The 23,161-nt window shown below is 41.7% G+C and overlaps 1 protein-coding gene across 13 annotated transcripts in view; it reads left to right on the top strand.

Moving 5' to 3' along the window:
• Positions 1-23,161, top strand: part of osbpl3b (oxysterol binding protein-like 3b) — a 237,289-nt gene that overhangs the window by 22,298 nt on the left and 191,830 nt on the right. For 6 of the 13 annotated variants that reach the window (XM_041183817.1, XM_041183820.1, XM_041183808.1 and 3 more), the window contains exon 2: positions 22,940-23,039. The exons of 5 other annotated variants lie outside the window; for them this stretch is intronic. The gene's annotated coding sequence lies outside the window, so the exon portion shown is untranslated. Of the gene's footprint in view, positions 1-17,469; positions 17,492-22,939; positions 23,040-23,161 lie in introns of those variants that run through there. 2 more of the 13 variants (XM_041183812.1, XM_041183813.1) reach the window with 2 other exon arrangements.

Genomic DNA, 23,161 nt, shown 5'->3' with positions numbered 1-23,161 from the left:
ACATTGTTAAAGTTATACATGTACATAAGAATTTATACATCTTACACAAAGCTTGGGCAATGAACGTATTAAACCAGTATGCTGGTACAGATATGTGGGCAGCTGGTAGATCTGGGAGGAGAATGCAATGAATAAAGTTTGGCAGCCTCTATTCCAGGATATTGAATTGCTTATGAGTGGCAGTAAGGATTGCACAATCTAAATTCCGAGGAAATGAAAAATTGTTACTTTATCTTGGTATTTACCAGGAAAGGGAACAAGGTATGCATGATGTTAGAAGAGATCAGAAAATATAAAGACATTTAAAATAGAAAGAGAGAAGTTAATAAACTGATAAAACTTGGAGAGGACATATTGACAGATGCAGATGGATATCAGAACTAATCCAGTGAACTATAGAGTTAGCTTATCAACATTGTTAGGCAAGGTAATGGAATCATTACTGCAAGATGTAGCAGAAAACATCCAAAAACCAAGAATATAGTAGAATTAACAGCATGCATTTCAGAAGGGAAGGTCACGTTTGACCAAGCTTTCTTTGAAGAAGTAACAGAGCTAATGTGTAGATGTAATATATTCAATGTTTTCAGAAGGTCTTCAAATCAGTACCGCGTAGCAGACTAATGATTTTTTTAAAATAATTTGCTCATGGGAGGATAGCATTACTGGTAAGGCCAGCAGTTATTGCCCATTCCTATTTGCCCTTGAGAAGGTGGTGGTGGTGGATCACCTTCAATGCTGCAGTCCATGTGGTGTAGACACACCCACAGTGCTGTTAGGGAGCTCCAGGATTTTGACCCAGCGCCAGAAGAAATGGCAGTGTATTTCCAAGTCACGATGGTGTGTAACTTGGAAGTAAGTTTGCAAATGGTGTTCCCATGTGCCTGCTGCCCTTGTCTTTCTAGGTTATAGAGGTTGCAGGCTTAAAAGATACTGTCACAGAAGCCTTAGTGAGTTGATGTGCATGTTGTATATGGTACACACTGCTCACACTGTGCGCCAGTGGTAGAGGGATTGAATGTCTAAGGTGGTGGATTGGGTGCCAGTCAAGCAGGGTGCTTTGTCCCGAATGGTGTTGAGCTTCTTGAGTGGTGTGGGAGACACATTCATCCAGGCAAGTGGAGAGTATTCATCATACTCCTGACTTGTGCCTTGTGACTGACTTTGGGGAGTAAGGAGGTGAGTTACTCGCCCCGGAGTTTCTAGTCTTTGACCTGCTCTTGTAGCCGCAGTATTTATATGGCCAGTTCAGCTTCTGGTCAATGGTAACCCCCAGGATGTTGTAGGTGTGGAATTCAGTATTGGCAATGCCATTGAATGTCAAAGGGAGGTGGTTAGATACTCACTTGTTGAAGATGGTTATCGCTTGGAACTTGTGTGTCACAAGTGTGTTATTTGCCACTATCAGCCCAACACTGAGTGTTGTCCAGGTATTGCTGCATGCAGGTCTGCTTCAGTATCTGAAGAGCTGTGAATGATACAGAACACTGATTCAGCAAACACCCTTCTGATGTTGTGCTGGACGGAAGGTAATTGATGAAGCAGCTGAAGATGGTTGGGCTGAGGATACTACTCTGGGTGTTTGTGTTCTGCTTCAGGCCAAAGTGAAACTGAGGCTGGATCACATGATACATTTCCCTTAAAGTGATGGCATGCTAACACCAAACCCAAAATCTCCTTTTTGATTGTTGAATATTTTCTCTGTTGTACATTCAACTTCTGTGAAAAATATCCTATTGGTTTTTCAATTCCAGTGTCGTCATCTTGTAACAGTACGGCTCCATCATCTATATCACTTGCGTCAATGACCAACTTAAATTGATTGGCATAATTGGGTACAGCCAAAAGTGGTGTTGTAGTTAATACAGTTTTCAAACTGTCAAATGCCTTCTGACACTCCTGTGCCCATTGAAACTTGTTCTTTTTTAATAATGTGGTCAATGGAGCAAGTGCATTGCTTAAATTTGGTACAAATTTCTGATAAAACCCCCTCATGCCCAGAAATCTCAAAACTACTTGTTTTTTTTGTAGGCATGGGGAAATCCATGATAGCCTTGACTTTCAGACTCTGAGCTACCTTACCATGTCCACTGATATGGCCTAGATACGTAACATGTGCTTTTGCAAATTCGTTTTTAGCCAAGTACACTGCCACATTAGCTTCTTGTAATCAAGTAAATAATTCTTCCAGGTGTTGTAAATGCTCCTCCCACATCTGACTGAAAACTATCAAGTTGTGAATATAAAGAGCACAATTGCTCAGATCTGCAATTACTTTGTTTGTCAGTCCTTGAAATGTTGTGTGTTTTTCATACCAATGGCATGGCTTTAAACTGATATAGTCCATCTGGCGTCACAAAAGCCAATATCTCCTTTGCTCTTTCCGATAACAGTACTTGGCCAATATCCTTTTAGCAAGTCAATTTTGGTGATGAATTTTAATGTTCCACTTTCTCAGTACAATCTCCCAGCCATGGTATAGGATATGAATCTGCTTTTGTCACTGCATTCACCTTTTGATTTGTGGAAATAAGCTGGGAAAAACGTCTTGTATTGCTAAATTCATCCTTCCCAGCTTATTCCCCCAAATAGGTTTGTGAGACTGCAGTAGCTTCCCCAAATCACTTTTTGACCCTTGGCCTGGAAGATAACTCAATATTACATTTAAATTTAAGTACCCTTCATTATCTAGTTTGATTTGAGGAAAATCAGTTTCAGAATCCTGCATTTCCACTTCTTCCTCATTATCTACCACCACTAATACCTCCTTTAGGCCCTCTTCCCTGTCAAAGTATTTTTAAAGCATATTTACATGACAAACCCTCTACTTTCTTCTATATAGAGTATTTATTAAATAATTCACTTCACTCAGCTTTTCAGTCCTGTAAGACCCACTAAACATTGCCTTTAATGACTCACCCAGTACTGGTAACAGAACTAATACTTTGTCCTCAGCAACAAAACTACGAGCTGTAGCTTTCTTGTCTGCTTTCATTTTTATCACTTGCTGTGATATCTTTAAGTGTTCCCTAGCCAACTCACATGCTCTGTCTAATCTGTCTCTGATATTTGATATGTAATCCAGGAGTGTAGTTTCTGAATTTTGACCCACCAATTTCTCATGAATCAATTTCAGTGGTCCCCTTACCTCATGACCATAAACTTGTTCAAAATGACTGAAACAAGTCGATGCATTAGGAATGTCCCTAATAGGGAAATTCCATTCTTGTTATTTGCTATTCCAATCCTGCGGCTAATCCTGACTATACACTCTCATCATAGTTTTTAGAGTTTGATACCATTTTTCCAAAGCCCCATGTGACCCAGGATGTTGACTTCAACTGTTTTATTCCCAAACTGTTCATTATTTCCTTAATCAGCTGTGACTTGAAGTTTGACTCTTGATCTGATTGTACTTCTTGAGGTAAACCTTAGTTATCACTCCCATAATTTTCTTTGTTATAATATTTCTCAAAGGTATTGCTTCAGGAAACCTGGTAGACACATCCATTATTGTTAGTAAGTACTGATTTCTACTTTTCATCTTAGGGTGGGGTCTTACACAATCAATCATGACCTGAGTAAAAGGTTCTTTAAAATGCTGGAATTAAAATTAAAGGTGCCGGCTTAATCACTGCTTATGGTTTCCCTATCACCTGACACATGTGACATGTTCTGTAGAATTTGACTACATCCCTATGCAATCCAGGCCAATAAAAATGTTTCTGTATCTTCGCCTGTGTCTTTTAATTCCTAAATGTCTCCCTGTTGGAATTTCATGAGCTATCCTCAGAATCTCATTTCCATATCCAAATGGTATTATAATCTGATGCACCTCCCTCCAGCTTTCATTTGCTGAAGCATGATAAGGCCTCCATATTCTCATTAAAACATTATCCTTAAGGTAATAACATTCTGGAATACATTTTGCCTCTGCTTCTGAGTAAGCTGTTTTATATCAATGCTTTATTTGCAAATCCATTTTCTGTATCTCCACTAACCTCCTTGAGTTAAACACTTCAGCTGAATTGTCTTCCAGCCTGTCGTCTTGAACAACCTTATCAAATGCAGTGTCAGCTAATTGGATTTCCGTACCTTCTCCCTGCCTTTGAACTTCTTGTTTCAACCTAGGAGCCTGTAATCTTATTATCTCACAATCCAGGATGTGCTCTCTGCAACATTTCTGTTGGAAGCACTTCTACAGGCTGCTCAACTACCATAGGCATCACCCACATCTATGCTGCAGCTATGTCATCACTCAGAATAAATTGAACCCCTGCAATGGGCACTTCTTCCACCACTCCAACAATCACCTCACCTGTTTTTCACTTGCTTAATTTACCTTCCACAATAGAATAGGTTTAGCATCTACATGAGCTGTACTTATTATTACCTGTTCCTGCAATACTCCCTCTAAACAGCAAATGTCACTCCCACAACATTAAGGATTGACTAGTCCCTTTTTCTCTTAAAATTTTAACATCATTACCTACTCCACACATGGAAGGATTTTCCCTTCACGCACAAAATCTTTAAACATTTCTGCAACCTGCTCCTCCTAATCCTCTTGGGTAATTTGTGTATACATTCCCACTTCTTTACTTATCACTGATTTTCCATGTTTTACCTGTACACAAACTACTGTTTTTTCCTGTGCCTGAACCTCAGAACCCAGAGCATTTTTACTTTCAGAACTTTTCTGCAACCCTATAATTTCAACAGATTTCCCTGCAATTTCCAGCGCATAGATTTCATATGTCCATCTTTATTACAATGAAAACACCTCAATTTTTACCCACTTCTACCCTCAGCACCTTTCTTTTTATTCTGAGAAAAAACTTCCTGCAAATTTCCACCTACTCCTCTTCTGTGACTACCCACCTTCCTTTCACCTTCCAACTTACTTTCGCTTTCTGATTTAGAAGGGTGACGATGATCAGGTTTAGCTCTGACTAACTCATCATCATCAGCTATCTGTCTTACCGTTTGAATCCTCTGTTCCTCCACATGAGTTCTCACTACTGAAGGAATTGAATTTTTAAGTTCTTCCAAAATAATTACCTCTAAGAGCTGCATTTGTTGTCTCTATCTTTAATGCTTGCATCTACTGGTCAAAATTACTTTGTTTTACTCTTTCAAACTCAACATAAGTTTGCCCAGCCTGTTTCCTCGTATTCCTGAATTTCTGCCTGTATGCCTCAGGAACCAACTCGTATACACTCAAAATAGCCGTTTTTTTAACCACATCATAGTTCACCGCCACTTCTTCTGACAGTGAAGCATAAACCTCGTGCTCTACCCACCAACCTGGATTGTAATGATAATGTCCAGTTTTCCTGTGGCCATTTCATTTGTTTAGCTACCTTCTCAAATGAAATAAAGAACACTTCCACATCTCTTTCTTCAAACTTTGGAAGAACTTGTACAAATTTTGACATCTCCCCACTGGGTTTTAGGTTAAAGGTGTTTTCATCATCAGAACTTTCCTCAGAATCTGATGTCTCCTTTTTAAAATCCAGCTTTTTAAGCCCAAACTGTCTCTTTCCTCCATTCTCTCTTCCATTGCTAACTTCTCCCTTTGGAGATCCAGTTTTCGCATTCCCATTTCTTTTGAAATAATCTCTCTTTTTCCTTTTTCTGCTGCCTCTAGTTCCAGTTTTTTCACTTCCAATTCTTTTTCATTTTCGTTTGCCTCCAATTCAAGTTTTCTCAGTTCCTTTGCTTGTTCAAATTTAAGCCTCTTCCTTTCTAACTGAAGTCTCACTACCTTCAGCTGTGACACACTCGTGTTGGGTATCACTTCCAACTTTAAATGCTGTGCAATACCATTAATTATATCTGCTTTTTTTGCCCCTGCAGGTAACCCCAATTGTAACATATCCGCCAATTCCATTAACTTAACTTTAGTTACCTTTTGTAAACCAGCCAAAGTTATAACTTCAACTCCCACACAAGTTTTAGCAACTGCCAAAGCCATATAGCAGTCTCACCACTTCAAAAAACCTCTCACCAACTCCTGAATTCAAAGTGCTTCTCTTACTCATAACCTTAAGATTCACCAAGTGCAACCCAACCAAGAATTTCAAATATATCCCGCAAAGCGCCCTTAACTTTGTTACGGCTCAGCCGATGGTAAATGCTGAGCTGCTCAAATCCCAAAGGGAAACTTGAAACAACTGCCACAACTTATTTTGCAGTTTGTGTAAATTTAGAGATGTGTGCCTCGAATTCAGTGGTAATAAGACCACCAAGTACCAAACTAAATTAAATCTTTACTAATAAAAGAAATTATTTTAAATTCTTACATAGATCTACAAATTACTACAAGAATACTTCTAAATCCCCTAATTAATCTAATTCCCAGTTACACTTTCATTGAAGCAACAGTAGGTCACATTTTTTAAAGACCCAGGCAAAGAAATAATACCCTGAACAATCCAATTCAAAGTGAGTTTCCTTAACTTCAGTTCTTTGTAGGCAGCAGCTTGAGGCTTAGATGCTGAAGCTGTTTCATACTTGTTAGATCTTAGAATGTCTATGCTCACGCAGCCTTCGGTCCTTTATACATGTTTTCTCCCCATGAATGCAAATTCCCATTGTTTCACTATGTCTTTGGACTTTACCTTCCTAATCATAAAAAAAATGATCATAGTACCAATTTTACTAGTAAACTTTGGGAAAAATAAACATGCTGTCTCTTAACTTCCCTCGCTTTGAATCCAAGCCAGTCTGGTATATTTAAAAAATGCAAATGTTCCCATGACACCTACTTAACGTTTCAAACTTAGCTTATTTTGTGTTGTGTCAAAGCCTTCAGACCAGCTGTCTTTAATTCAATTAAGTCTTGCACGCACACGCGCGTGCACACACACACACACACACACACACCCCACTTTTATTCTACTTTACAATAAATTCCAATAACATTGAGAGTTATATTTTCCTGACATGCTTTTATGTCTCGCTATGTTTCTGTTCCATGCCACCGCTCTTAGTGAAGGTGCGCTCTTCCTTGAGTTGCTTTTATATCTCGCTGTGTTTTCACTCCTCCCTGCTGCTTTCAACTGAACTCTCTCTTTCTCCTGCACTGCTTTATGCTATGCTCTGTTCTCATTCCTCCTGCCACTCTCACATTGAACTCTTGCTCTTTCCTCTGCTGTTTTGTCCCATGCTGCTTTTGACTGAATTCTCGCTTAATCTTGCAATGCTTTAAGTCCTGTTGTGTTCCACTCCTACCCACATCTCTTGACTCAAAAGAATACCTTCCTATCCCTCAATTCCTGACTAATGCAGTCACCGCACACACGTTGGTTTGCACAATCAGACATATACTTAAGCCAGCAGATCAGGGTGACCTCTTCATAATATTGTAAAGAAAGGATACTAAGGCATTGGCAGAGATATGAAAAAAATTTTCAAGCATGATTGCAGAACTGAGACATTGTAACATCAGGAAAGATTGCACAGCCTGGGACTCTTCTCTAGAAAAGTGAAGGCTGAGAGCTGATCTGGAGTTCTTTGCAATAATAAGAATTTGATATTGTCGACATTAAGATGTTTGCACTTACGGCTCTAGAGCAGTGCTTCCCAAACTCTTTTTCTGCTGTGGTCACATTTTGACAGATCAAAATTGGCGTTACCCAGAGTGAGGGGGTCTGGGGGGAATTGTGAAAAGGGAGGGAGGGGTGGAAGGAGGGATTTCAGAGCAATAATATCTGTGCCCCCCACCCCCACCCCACCCAGTCCCTTGTCACTGTCTGAGGCCCTGTCCTTCTATATCTCTCCTGTGTCACTGTCTGCCCATCTTTCTCTACCTGAGTTCTGTCAAAACAGATTAACACTTCGCTATTTTCCTATTGCGCATTGCCTCTTATAAAATAAAACAGTGGCACCCTGCCCCCAAGAAAGATGGTGGCATCACGTTCATATGCTGTACATTGTCTCCCTATAAAGATGGCAGCCATTAACCCAGGCCTGTCAAACGGTGAAGTCCTGTAACTCTACCCTGCTTGGTGCAAACATGGGACAGGCAGTTTTTTACTCTGGGGTTGTGGTCTGCACGAGCTGATTTGAAGCCTTCACGCTGGGCCCACGGCTCCTCGCCACCCCACCTTGGAGAACGACAGAGGCAGGCAGAGCTGGATGTTGCCTGGGCTTTGGGGGAGGGGAGCCTGAAATCTTTTGCATCTGCAAGACCAATGAGGGTTGTGACCCACCATTTGGGAGGAGACGCTGCAGAGTCTGTGGTCTGGATTTTCACGCTCGTAAAGACTATACAAAGCTTTCAATATGGTCACAGGACCTGGATCCAGAAATCCCACCCCAGTTTCGCCTAACATCGACCTAGGCACCTGAAACTACACCAGAACTCCCTGTAATGTCGACCATGCAAAGTGCTCCAGTAATATGAGGAGGGGGTGTGGGGTCTTGTACCAAAATTGGGAGAGCTATCCCACTGAGTAGTCAAGTAACAGCCTTACATAGGCACAGTCGCCAAATCAGACCTTATAGACAATATTCCAGACACACCCATCACCATCCCTGGGTATTTCCTGTCCCACTGGCAAGACAGACCCACCAGAGGTGACAGTGCAGTGGTAAACAGACTCTGGACCCATGACATCCATGGCATCGGGTCAAAAATGGCAAGGGAATCTTCTGATTACCTCAAACTTGCACCTGCTCCCTCCACCGTCAGCTGATGAGTCAATACCCTTCATGTTGAACACCAATTGGAAGAAACACTGAGGGTGGTGAGGGCACAGAGTGTACTCCGGGTAGGAGACTTCCATCACCAACAGTGGCACGGTAGTACCAGTACTGGCTGAGTCCTGAAGGACATAGCTGCCAGATTGTGGCAGGTGGTGAGGAAACTGAGGGAAAAACCTTACTTAACCTCTTCCTCCCCAGTTTACCTTGTTGCACATGTATTGGTTCATTACAGTATTGGTAGGAATGACCACCTCACAGTCCCTGGTGGAGATGAAGTTGTGTGGCATTACTACTGTGCTAAATGGGGTGTATTTAGAACAGATCTAACAACTCAAAACTGGGCATTCATGAGGTGCTGTGGGTCATTAGCAGCAGCGAAACTGAATTGAACCACAATCTGTAACCTCATAGCCTGACATAACCTTCACTCTACTATTACCATCAAACCAGGGAATCAGCCCTATTTCAATGAAGTGCACAGGAGTATGTGCTGGGGCAGCATCAGGCATATTTAAAAGTGAGAAATGAGATGTCAACCTGGTGAGGCTACAACACAGGACTGCTTGCATGCCAAACAGCGAAAGCAGCATGTGCAGGCAAAAAAGTAGTAAAAGAGTGGTAAGAGGAGGAGTGGAGCCAATTAGGGACCTAAAAGGAGATTTACACACACAGGCAGGGGGCATAACGGAGACCTTAAATGAATACTTTGCATCTGTCTTTACCAAGGAGGAAGATGTCCAGGTCATGATGAAAGAGGAGGTAATTTAGACATTGCAGGGTTTAAAATTTAAGGAGGTGGTACTGGATAGGCTGTTCTAAAGTTGATAAGGCACCAGGGCGGATGAGATGCATTCAAGGATACTGAAGGAAGTAAAAGTGGAAATTGCGATGGCACTGGTCATGATTTTCCAGTCTTCCTTAGACTCAGGGGTGATGCCGGAGGACTGGAGAACTGCAAATGTTACACCCTTTTTCAAAAAAGGGTGTGAAGAGGAGCCCATCTACAGGCCATTCGGTTTAACTTTGGTGGTGGGAAGCTTCTAGAAACAATAATTCAGCACAAAATTAATAGTCACTTGAGCGGGTGTTGGTCAATTAAGGAAAGGATTTAAGGGCGAATCATACTTAACAGGTTGCCGGAGTGTTTTGACGAGGTAACAGAGGTTTGGTGAGGGTAATGCTGTTGATGTGCTGTACATGAACTTCCAAAAGGCATTTGATAAAGTGCTATACAACAGGCTTGAGCAAATTTACACCTCATGGAATAAAAAGTACAGTAGCAGCATGGACACAAAATTGGCTGAGTGACAGGAAACTGAAAGTAGTCGATATTTTGGACTGGAAGAAGGCTTCATCACCTGAGTTCCCCAGGGATCGGTGTTGGGACCCTTGCTCTTCCTGATATATATTAATGGGGAGGTGGTGGTGTAGTGGTATTGTCACTAGACTGGTAATCCAGAGCAATGCTCTGGGGGCCTGGGATCAAATCCAGCCACGACAGTTAGTGGAATTCAAATTCAATAAAAATCTGGAATTAAAATCTAATGACCATGAAACCACTGCTGATTGTTGTAAAACCCCATCAGGCTCACAAATGTGCCATCCTCATCTGGTCTTTATATGTAAAAGGGGTGCAGCAGATTGACTAGGGACCTGAGTGCCCATGTGCATAAGTCATTGCAGGCAGGACAGGTTGAGAAAGTGGTTAATAAAGAAAACAGCATCTTAGGCTTTATTAATAGAGGGATAGAGTACAAAAACAAGGAGGTTATGTTAAGCTTATACTGTATAGAACACTCTTTGGCCTCAACTGGAGTATTGTGTCCATTTCTGGGCTTTATACTTTGGGGAAAGATGTTAAGCAATAGAGTGCAGAAAAGATTCATGAAAATGGTTCCAGGGATGAGTAATGTCAGTTGTGTAGATAGTTTGGAAACGTTGGGGCTGCCTTCCTTCGAAGTGAAGGTTGAGAGGAGATTTGATAGAGGTATTCAAGTTCATGAGGGGACTGAACAGAGTAGATTGGGAAAAACTGTTCTCATTGGTGGAAGGATCAAGAAGCAGAGGGTGTTGATTTAAGGTAATTGGCAAAAGAAGCAAAAGCAACTTGAGGAAAAGCTTGTTCATGCAGCAAGTGATTGGGATCTGAAATATACAGCTTGAGAGTGTAGTGGAGACAAGTTCAATGGAGGCATTCAATAGATAATTAGTCTATTATCTGAGAAGGAAGAATGTTCAGGTTACAGGGAGAAGGTAGGAAAAGGGCACTAGGTAAGTTGCTCCTTTGGAAAGCCAGCACAACAGGCCAAATGGCCTCCTGGTCACAGATGCATTCAGTACTTTCCAAGGAGCCATTAGATGGAGATTTAACATATGGCAAGCTTCCTTTCTCTTTCGTTTCACATTCCCTATCTCTCATTGCTTTCCCTCTCTGGGCACTGACCAGGCATAGAGCCTATACTACTGCACAGCCTTGGGCTAATGAAAAACAGACCAGAAACATGGGAACAAGAGTAGACCATTCAGCCCCTCTAGCCTGTTCTCTCATTCAAAGAGATCATGGCTGGTCTGCAACCTCATTCTATATAGCCTCCGCACCCACCTTTCCCCCAACTTCTTTACGTCCTTATAGCTTCCTATTCTGCTCCCTCCCCACCAAAGCAATCCCTTGTTCCATGGTATCACAATGCTACTAGTGATTTCCCTCATGAATGATGATTCTAGTTTGCGTAGTAGATTAAAAGTGCCGGATATCAGGCAATTTCCGACTCTCAGGTGGTGCCTCCACATAAGTCCTGTGTGGGACATTTCTGCCCCCCCATTGGCCTCAGAGCAGATGAATATCTCAGTTTCCCATCTATTCTTTAGTTATGATTGGACCCCATCTGTGCTATTTGAGCCTTTTCTCCATCTGTACAGGTTGGAGAGTTTCTGCCAAATCCGTCCAAACACATTTCTCTTTCAAATTGTCTTATTTAGTACTAGCTAACCTCTTGCTTTTCGTCTGTTACAATGATTATCATATATTATAATGTTTTCAACCTTTCTCTTTGAGTGCAAAGTTGATTCATGAATACCAGATTAGCGGGCTTTAAGTAATGACTTAAAATGGTTTTATTACAGAAGTATTGTGGTATTGTCTAAATATTTCAGATGGGTAGCAAACTTTCCTAATGTCTTAATTGCAATGAATTGGAATTAGTGCCAACAGTACAGATTCAGTGGAAGAAATTTTGCATTCAGTTAGGTTTGCACTGTGAACACTAAAACCTCCTGATGTTGGGTGCATCCAGTATTGAGAGAACTCAGAAAAGTGAGTTGACATTACCTCTGGAATAGGTGAGTGTTGAATTGTCTTTGGTGAGCTTATAGTATTCTTACTTGTATTTAGTATTCTTTACATGAACTGTGCACACTTAATTATTTTACATTCTGTAAATGAAGTTACTTTGAGGGATAGATACCTCATACTGACATCTCTGCTGGTAAAAAAAAAATGCATTCTGGTGCTGCTGAAATGTCCAAGTTGTTAATTTATGTTTCATTTACATTTAAGCTCTCAGTAATTTGAGGAAAATCAAAAACAGGAACACTCAATTGATATTTCCATGCCCTCTGTATAATGTAACCCAAAAGGTAACAGTCTCTCCAGAAATTTTGATCTTCGGAAGTGGGGATGTTTGCTGCTGATTGTGCAGTACTCTAGTTCTATCCGCAGCTTCTCAGATAATGGACTGGTTTGTGCCTGGGATTACATAGAATGTACAGCACAGAAACAGGCAATTTGTTTATGGTGGTGTTTATGCTGCACCTCAAAGCTCCTCCCATTTTTTCTCATCTTAATCTACCATTTTAAACATCTATTTCCTTCTCCCTCAAATGCTTGTCCAGCTTCCCCTTAAATGCATTTATACTATTAGCTTCATCCGCTCTGTGTGATAGCAAGTTCCATGTTCTTACCACTCTTTGGGTGAAGAAGTTTCTTCTGTGACTAGACCTGGACAACATTCAGCCTTGGGCTGATTAAGTGGTAAGTAACTTTTGATCATTTGATACACTTAAGTCCCAGAAACTGAAATGAACCAGCCACATAAATACAACGGCTACAAGAATGGGTGAGAATTTGGGTGTTCGGTGGCTAGTGACTCACCACCTGACACCCCAAAGCCTTTCCATCATCTGCAAGGCACAAGTCCAGGATATTCTCCGCTTGTCTGAATGACTCCTAACAACATTCAAAAAGTTTAACACCATCCAGGTCAAGGCAGCTGCTTGATTGGCAGATCATTCACCACCTTAAATGTTCACTCCACCCACCGCTGATCTATCATGGCTGCATTGTGTATCATTTACAAGATGCATTGCAGCAACTTGTCAAGATTTCTTTGTCAGGGCCTTCTAAACCGCAATCCCTACCACAAAGGATACAAGGAACTGTTGGGAACATCACCATTTGGTGTTCTCATTCATGCCCAATTCTGACCTGGAAATATACTAATGTTCCTTCATTGACACTGGGTCAAAATCCTGGATCTCCCTATCTAACAGCACTGTATGAATGCCTTCGCCAACTAGGCTGCAGCATTCTACGAATGCATCTCAGCAGCATCATTCTTCTGAAGAGGAGCTAGGATCGGCCAGTAAATGTTGGCATTGCCAGTGACTCCCACATCCTGCAAATGAACATAAAAGTAAATTACATTTTTAAAATCTGGTAAATTAGTATATCTTATTGGCCAATAGAATTTTCTGGCAAACAGCCTTATGTATTCTAAAATCATAATTGGATTGTTGCCTTTCATGTTTGCTGGGAATTGGAAAAGAATGTGAAAAAAAACATTAGTTTGACTCATAATGACTAGAATTGGTGGTTAATTTGAGTTCTAGAGAACTCCAACATGAAATAGTTATAGTGACTTCTTTTGTTGTTATGTGGCCTCTGTTTGATCTCAACCATATCTCTGCTGGAAATAAAAGTTGGATCATTTTTAAATCAGGAAACAATATCTGTTTAATTTTAGAATTTAATCAGGCTGCTTTCAAGTAGAAGTTTGATATTGTAATTTTTTGTTAAATTTTATTGTTGCATAGGTTCCTAGCCAAGTTTGTTTTTGTGATCAAATTTTTTCTGGAGACTTTTGTTCCTTCTGGGCATATGAAGTGTACTTGTTTAGATCATTCACGTTCCTAGCTACTATTGAAATGAAAGACGGGACTTGCATTTACATGGCACCTTTCATGATTTCTGGATGCCCTAAAATATTTTACACTCAGTAAAGTACTTTAAGCGTGTAATAGTCACTATTATGATGTAGGAAAATGTTGGTAACTAGGTTGCACGCAACAAAGCTGCAAAACAAAAAGCAATGAGAAAAATGACCAGATAATCTTCAGAGTTAACTCCCTTGCTTTTCTGCCTCAGTGTTGCATTAAAATGTCAACGTCTATAATGTTTTCATGCCCTGTAATGGTACTTGAAGCTACATCTGGCAGCAGTAGTTCAGAGTGACAGCAGTACTGGAGACAGAGAAGAGGCAAGAGTATTGACTGTCTGCCTGATACTTTTGGACAACTTTAAGGCCAATGGTTCCTGCTTCAGGATTTATCATTTTATGTTTGATTAGTAGCCACTTTGTGAGCCAGCAGGGAAATTTAAGGTAGGTTGATTCCAATGTAATGCTACAAAGTGACTGTAGAATAAATTATTAGCTAAATCAGTGTAGGATAATTATTTCCTTTTGTCCAGTCTGATGCTTTCAACAACAGTTTGCAATTATTTAGCACTTTTAAAATAAGAAACATACCAAGGGACTTCAAATATTTAATGAAATAAAACATGGATGCCACACTGGAGAACCAGGTAACAGGAAGGATGATTAAAAGCTTGGTCAAAAAGATGGGTTTTAAGAAGGGTCTTAAATGAGAGTTAGATGGAGAAGCAGAGAGGTTTAGTGAGGGAATACCTAAGCTCTTCCCCCTCAAGGTTTGGAGCAACTGATGACATTGCTACTTAGGCAAAACAAAAAGAGAGATCCATGCACAAGCAGCCAGAATCCAGAGGGTATTGTAGAACAGGAGGAGGTTATAGGGATATGGATGAGTAAAATCATGAAGGGTTTTAAACATGAGGTATTTGTGGATAAGGAGCCAGTATAGACCAATGAGGATAAGGATGATGGTGTTGATTAGGATATGAGTAGCAGCATTTTAAAAGGGCTCAAGTACAATGGTGGCCAAGAGACTGACCAGAAAAGCGTTAGAGTAGTTGATTCTAGAGGTGACAAATATGCAAATAATTGTTTGTGACAATTTTGAGAGGAGATAGCCATGAAATAGTTTTGTCCTTCAGCATTTTGTGTTTTTGAAATAATTAATATTTGCTTGCACAGCTACCTATATCCTGACCTGCAAGAAGCTCTCTCACTTCAATCCCCCTGGCATTACACTGGCTATATGTGTTCACTTCTCTTATCACCACCACAGCCCCACTCCCCAAACTAAAAATTATTAAATTTACAATCTTTAGCTTGAAATCCCTCCATAGTCTTGCTCCACTCTATCTCTGCATCCTTCTTCATATTTGTGTTCCCTTCCCATTCCAATTTATCTCTGGATTCCTGTGCTCTTCCTCACCATTGAACACAGAGCTTCAGCTTCCTAGGTGTAGATCCAAATGGTATGCTGAATTCTTAACACTTCTTGCTCCTCCTTTAAAAGCTCATTACTCATTTTCATCCAAACCTTCAATCACCCTATTGACTTTTCTATTACTCTTGTTACTCTCTGTAAAGCACTTTAGGAAGTATTGAATAAATATAAGTTGGCTGCTGCTCCATTAAGAGGAGTGCATTATCAGCGTTTTGACTAATATTCTGAATTTTTAATGCACTCTAAAATGTGTCTAATTGACGCTGATCAGTGCAAATACTGCAAAGTAGCAATAGTCTTTCTGTTGAACTTAATTTGTTGAGTTCCCCAAACTTAGATTTCTGCTGCAGTGGCATATTCTGCTGCTGTTTGCAATAATTGGGCAGATGATTAAACCCGATTGGACCCAAGTAAAGTACGTGGTGATCTTTGTATGCAGGTTTGTTTTCTGTTTCTTCAGCTTTGCCATCCTGGCTGCCACTTCTTTACATTGTAGAAGTTGTGGCATCAGTGCAACTATTTAAGTAGCCTGTCTCTTTCAATTTTCTCCATGGCCCTCGCCAGCATTAACGCTGATGAAAAGATGACTTCTTTTCGATTTTTGCACTGTTTCCTACGCTTCTTGGGTGCAAAAGTAGTTGAAAGTTTTTCGATTAGTGACTGAATAAGACACTGAATTCTGTAATCCTGTTGTAATTGGTGTTTCCTTAATGTTTTTGTGGGAAGCTAATTAACGTTAATGCTTTCAATTTTAAACAGTGTCAATAGAATATGATTTGTGCCTTATTTGAAATTTCTAAAAATAGTGCATATATGTGTAGGATTTTCAGTAGAGTAACACCAATAATAGCTAATGAGAGATTAAAACCCTTTCATGGAAAGGAGATAACCTTTGTGCTTCTCCCTGTTGATTTTGTATAGAAAGTTGTACTATAAATAGAAAAAAAGAAATGACTCCTGTTGATGGGGACAGAGGGAGGAATATATTCCTGGAACTATTATGAAGTTCAGTAAAGGGGATACATATTGACTTACTGATTCTTGAGATGTTTATATTCCGCGGCTGTTTTTGGAAGTGGTTCTGCTATACTGACGAAGCTTCCTGGCGCTGTTGCAGTTAACTTGTTAATGCCAAATGACTGATTACTCACTGCTCAAACAATCTAAAAATAATTGCAAATATCTTCTTGTTTTAAGCCAATATTCAAAGCTCTATCTGGCAACTATGTCATCCTCAGTAACCGAGGGAAGTCATTCGGGCCAGCAAGAGCAAATCTGATTTGACATCCGTGTACTTGCCTCATCAGCAGCCAGAAAGTGTAGTCACTTCTGAGAAGACCAATCCCATTACGTTCAGCAGTAATTCTGTCTCTAGGACAGTAGAGTAACAGGTGGGATCAGTGTTGGCAGCATGCATGGCTAAGAATGGTAATATATTATATTTCTCAATCCTGTGATTTTTGTCATGTGATTTTTGTCCATAAATTGATTTTTACAACTCTAATGGTTGATGTAAATTCTTGGTTGATACAATCAGACTATAAGCATGAATCTAAACCTATAAATTTGAAATCAAAATAAAAGCATAAAATGTTGCAAGTAGTCAGCTGGTGTGGCAGTGTCTGTGCAGAGAGAAAGAGTTAATGGGCAGAATCGTTCCACATCTGCACTAGGTGTGGTAGGGGGTGGGTAAAATGACTTTTAACCCATCGGCTGCAATGGTGGCTTTTCACACTGCATCGCCCCAAATTCGCTGTATTAATTATGCATTCCCGGGAAACACACCGTTTCTATGGCGGGCAGGCTCTCATTCACCTACTACATCACACCGGGCGCCATATTTAAAGTCCACCCACGTGCAAATCTGTGCTTCCAGCCCGTGTGTGCTCCAAAGAAAGACATGGCTCTGAAAGGCCAAAAGGCTGCAGCCCCCAGGTTCAATGATGCATCCCTTAAGCGCCTTTTGGACGCAGTGGAGGCTCACTGTGATGTCCTCTACCCCAGCTCTGGCTGCAGGATGGGAAGCAACCTCACTAATTGGCTTGGAAGGCAGTGATCAGTGCTAATACCCTGCAAAAGAGACAGCGATCCAGTGCCGCGACAGGATGAATGATCTCATCTGTTCTGCAAGGTAAATTCCATTTTCTCATCGCTCTCAACTTACACTCAAACCCATCACATGTCCACAGGAATCTTACCCAAAGGGACAACACCACTACCTCTCTCTCACCCTCACACCTCAATCAGGCTCATATCCTCTCGAACTCACATCCTCATCCTGTTCATAGCTCCGCTCACCACACAAACATTCCACGTAGTGCCATGTGTCCTGCTCACACACCATCCGTTTTCATGCAGGAGAAGCTGGCTCACAGCAGCAAGAAGAGGTCCCAGACTGGGGGTAGATTGGCCCACATTAGACCCCTCACTCACTTTGAGGAGCGTGTCATCATGCTGACTGGTGAGGGCATGGACCGTGCTGTGGTGATGGTGCGGTCAGCAGTGAACACCCTCATAAGGACCCTGCAACACATCATTCCTCTCTCAACACAAATGTGAGTGCTCTCTCTCCTGCTTTGACTCTGCTACCATGCACTAATTATCTTTACTCTGATTCACAGGGAGCTCTGCCAAATGACTAACAGCTTCAGCTAGCCAGTCCCTCAGTTCCATCCAGGTACTCACCTCTAGCCAAAAGGACACCCCGTCCATTGAAGAGCTGGAAATAAGTAGCCTGGAAGAGCCCTCACAGTGCTTATCCACACCGTGCACCAATGCAAAGAGAGACACCTTGGTGGAAATTAGACCTAGAGCAGGCTCAGGTTCCCAATCTGGTGGTCACCATACGGACACATATCCGCAGCAGCCGGAGGCAGGTTCGTGCGAGCTCCCCGGCAGTCTGAGAACGCTGGGGAAGAGGCACCTCTGAAGTCCAGGTCAGATGATGAGCCTCTATATTTGGCCTTCCAACTCATCATGGAGAGTCAGCAGAAGGCATGGGAATATCACGCAGAGATGTTGGAGGCCCTCAACAGAGTGACACATGAGTTGGAGGAGTGCATCCGCCTGCTCTCTGATGAAGTGGCCACATGTACGTATATGGAGGTCCCTATGTGGAGGATGGTAGATGCCATGGAGACCCTGGCCCAGAGGAACATGGAGATGTGTGCAGACCTGCATTGCATCACAGGAACCATGGGTGAGTTCCTGCAGTGGCAATGAGAAAGGGGAATGGGACACCTCAACGTCCCTCCAGGTGCCCCTTCCACTCAAGGAGTCAAACTGGGGCCCCCGGGCACCCAAAGGGAGGAGGAGTGACAGCTGGACACTCCTGGGGGTCATCCATTCAGGAATCTGAGGCTGTCCACTCCCCCTGAGTCCCCTTTGCCTGTGAGCCCCTTCACCCTCATCCTCTGTCACTGCAGAGGGAGCAGCTGGCCAACAGCTGATTCTGGAGGGAGAAGTGTGTGAATGGCAGAGCCTTTTGGAGCCTCGTGCAACCGCTTTTTGCTGCACATGCAGATCTTTCATGTATCATACTCCCCTCGATGTCCTGAGATGGGGTTTGCTTTCAGTTGTCCATCTGAGCTGACCTGCATTTCCACCCACCCACTGATCACACTCCCATGCAGCACCTGATCTCACCCACCACGACTTTTGATTTGGACAGCATGGACTGGATTCACTTTTCCATCAGCTCCCCCATCTTTCCCCTTCCCCCAGTCATCCATTTCCTTTTTCCCCCCATCACAGTTGGCCCCCCCTCCAGCATCACCTTCCACCCCTCCCCCCCCATGACCTACCAACCACAACCCTTTTCCTTCGGGGTTGTCCAGTTGAATGTGCATGTTCACTTCTTTCCCGAAAATCCCACCCCATCCACGTTCACCTCTCCAACCTCCTCCCTCCCAACCCCCAGGTCCATGTCTGCCTCCGAATCCCCACCAAGCACCCTCACTGTCTCTTCTACCGCTACCATTGAACTGTGATCCTCACCATTCCCTCATAATGTGCCCACCCTCAGTTCGCTCCCCAAGAGGTAGTCATGGACTCCTCAGACACCTCCACTTGCATGTTCACCTGGACGTCCCCCTGCTCCAGACCCCTCCCACCCTGCTCCAGTGTAAGGGTGGAGTTAGAAGCAGGCTGGTTGGGGTCTTGATGTCGGAGACCTTGGAGGGAAATTCTCTAGAGGAAATGAAGTCAGTGCCATCTTGTGGGGAAAAAAAAAACTTGATGTTCATTGGTAGAACCATGGTCCAGTGGGAGCTTTGATGTGATGTCAGAGTGTTGAGCTCAACCTCTGTTAAGTAGAGGTTAGTTTGCCAGGCAACAGTTTGTCAGCAGGTTTGATGACCACATTTGGGTTGGATCTGAGAGAATGGAGAGCTGCAAGTTCAGAAGGAGGTAGTTTAGAACAAGTGGGGGGAACAGAGAAATTGAGAGAGCTGATGTCCTGCTAGAAGTTCTCTCTGAAAAGATCTAGACAGAGTAAAAGGCCAGAGGGAGGGCTTCAATAAAATAAAAGGGGTAAAATAAAGTGCTGGACAGGAGAAAGGAACCAATATGCGGGGGTCGGGGGAAAACTCTTGGCTAAAGAAGCGGGGGCAAAGATGATGGAAAAAGAGCTCAGCTTTGTGCTGACCTCCATTCATTTGAGTTGGCAGCTGTTGGTGATGTTTCTGCAGTTTTGTTATAATTTCAGATTCTACCTTGCACAGTATTGTGCTTCAAAATGAAGTTTAAATGTTATTTTGTCTTGCACCTGAAGTTGAAATATGCAACATAATTTCATTTTTAAAATCCGAACTGGCCCCTTGATTTTTAGCAAAATTCCTTGTGACATGGCTTCTGCAAGCAACTGTGCTGCCTCATTTAACATGCTGCCTCTTTTGTGCTGAATCTTACAGCCTTGACCTTCAGATGACAATAGTCCTGAAGCAGAAATGTTTTATAGCAATTTAAGTGAAATAGTTCTCCTTCTGAGCAAAATGTCTAATAATGGATCTAAACACTTGTTTTCAGGCCAAAATGCAGGGGAAATGGGGTCGACGGTGTTCCCAATTTGCTCCTTTCTCAATGGAGGGCAGATATGAAGCATCAGCAACCATACTGGAATGACTGAGTGTACAGTTCAAGAGCAGCATTTGCTATTTTGTTACTGGCTGTTAATTATTCCTCATCGGTGGGGCAGTCTGCTCAGGTCCAGGATGTGAAAAATGTCAAGAAAGCTCAGGCCATTAATGCCCCATGAAAGAAAAATTGTAACTCTGGCATATATGTGTTTATTGTGATCTGCGATTTGTTTCCAGAAGCCAGGGACAAAACTCCCTCAAGTTGTTGATATTTGTATATTCATATTTCTTCACTTTCCCTCATATATATGCAGATTCTATTTACTGATATCTACATGGCAAGTGTTCTTTGTATTATTGGTGGTCTATCCACACATATTACTTGAATACTTGACTGTTATAACAGCTATAAGTGGAACTTGCAGGTGACCTGTCATTGTGCTAAGTTGTGCTTTTGTTTGACTTTCCATCTTTGCCATAACGTTTCTTGTAGATTCTGAAAAAAAGTGGTATTCATGTTGACGTTTTTCTGATTTCTCTGCCATTATAACTGAGCCACCTCTCTCTCATTTTTGACAAACAGTTTAAAAGTTTTTTTTATAGAATAACCAAGCCAAGGAGCTCTCTCTAATATTTTACCATTGTTCTTAACTTGGATTGCAAGCTGCTGGCTTTTGCATTTGTTTCCAGTCCTAATGTAAGAATGTCTACTTTGTAAAAACTCCATAAAGTGTGCTAAAGGTGGTAATTTTGTTTAATTTAGCAGTATGTAGATTAAGCAATGAAGAAGCAAGAATTGCATTAGTTCTAGGAAGTTCTTTAAGGGAAAAACCTTACTAAATTATCTACAATACTAATTACAAATAAATGTGATTTTCTTTTTTGGAGAAACAGTTTGTAAAGCTTGTGTAGTGATTTAAAAGAACTGGAGATGTGTTTAAGGGATGGATTTTCACTACTGAGGAGGATAGCACGGGTCAGAAAATTCCCCAACTTGGCAGACCCACCTTGGTTTAAAGGGCCCTGTTAGACCCAATTTTCGATCTAGGAAGGCGAGGGCAGGATCGAGTTAGGCTCTCTAATCCCAGAAGCAGATCTTAGGCTTCCACAGGGGTGGGCAAGTGCCAAGGTGGGCTGGTTAGAAGGCCTGTATCAGTTCCCTGGGGCTCTGTCCAATTTTTTTTAGAAGTTGGATAGGCCCTCCAGCCCTCACTTCTCTCACCCCTTCAAACTGCATCCACATTCTCCCAACCCCTCCTCCCCCAACCAATGGCCCCTCCATGCCAACTTATGCCCCTCACCCACCCCTCATGCCCACTTAGATTCCCATACCACTTCAATAGCCACTCGCCCAGTGTCCACTATTGGCAGACCTCATGGAGATTATTAGATTGTTAGAGAAGTCTTTTTTTTTTACAGCTCTCACTTATACATTCTTGATAGTGAAGAAAGCTCCCATTGATGAAGCCCAGTCAAAGCTTTTAAATCTCCTCAAGTGTTCAATCTCTTATACAAACAAATTTCTATTTGGACCTCACATCAAAGATAGTTAATACTTTAATAGCCTTTTTAAACTGTCAATCCAACTGTGAATTCAGAGCCCCCCAGCTGAAGTAATTGAAGTTTTTGAAACTCTGTCAAGCATTCATAATTACAATAGGCCATGGGAAATGTCAACAAAGAACTCTGAAACAGCACGAGCAGATGGTAATTTTTTTCTTCTAACCTGCACCAGATGACCTATCAATCAAAGTGGTTCAGCTTTTTTTTAACTCTCACTGACAGATAAGTCTTTTTTTTCTCCCCAAGTTTAAAGAACAGGGGATGTAAAGAAAACTTCCGATTGTGTCACTTAAATGCTTGAGGGACAGATAAAGTCGGTTTATGTCCATTCCATCATTTCGTGACTCCCACCCTGCAGATTAAAGTTCCTCGACCAACCAAAATGAGGTCTGTTAGAACTCAGCACTAAGATCAGCCTTGCTGATTTGGGTTTCCTGCTTGTGAGATTCATGACCCACCCGCTTCCCCCTACCAGCAAAAATTGGATATGTTGGAAATTGGAGGTTGGACATTCACATCCAGGTCCCTATTGCCTACCATTTTTAAAGGTTCACAGAGTCAGGAAGACTTGGTGAAAATCCAGAGCAGGAAACTTTGCTTTTCTCCATCCCTCACTTAACTAAAGGGCTTTGAGACCAATTGTAGCAATCCTACTTTCATCCTGGTTGATTTTTATTCACTTGGCAGAAACCAAAGACTGACTCTGGAACCTTCTAGTCTGTATGTCTCAGCTGCCACTTGATGATAAAATCTGAACCATCATCAAAACATTTGAAAAAAACGTTTGGGCGATTGAGTGCTTTGTTTCATAAAACAATGGGAGTGAGCGGATCTCTGTGTGCACTGCTGTGAAATAATTGAAAATGTATTGCATAAGGGTTTTTTATACTTTAAGTTCAAAACTGACATTTAAATCTATCAATTTTTCTTTTTCTTTCAAGTTTTATTCAATTAAAGAGAAAATTGGGAAGGAGCCAAAGTTCCGAATTCCAGAATTATGAGTAATGTGTGAAGCAGGTTCTGGCTTGAGTTGTGCAGTAGGTAATCCATGCTTTCTTTTCACTTGCCACATCAATGCGGATGAAACCATGTTTTTTCTGCGCACCATAAGAATCCTTCATGAAATTTATTTTGCAGGTGAAGTCATACTTCGTGCTGTTTAG

The sequence above is a fragment of the Carcharodon carcharias genome, chromosome 3, assembly GCF_017639515.1.
Source record: "Carcharodon carcharias isolate sCarCar2 chromosome 3, sCarCar2.pri, whole genome shotgun sequence".
Classification (NCBI taxonomy): domain Eukaryota; kingdom Metazoa; phylum Chordata; class Chondrichthyes; order Lamniformes; family Lamnidae; genus Carcharodon; species Carcharodon carcharias.
The sequence above is the reverse complement of the archived record's forward strand: the minus strand, read 5'-3'. Positions and strand labels throughout refer to the sequence as shown.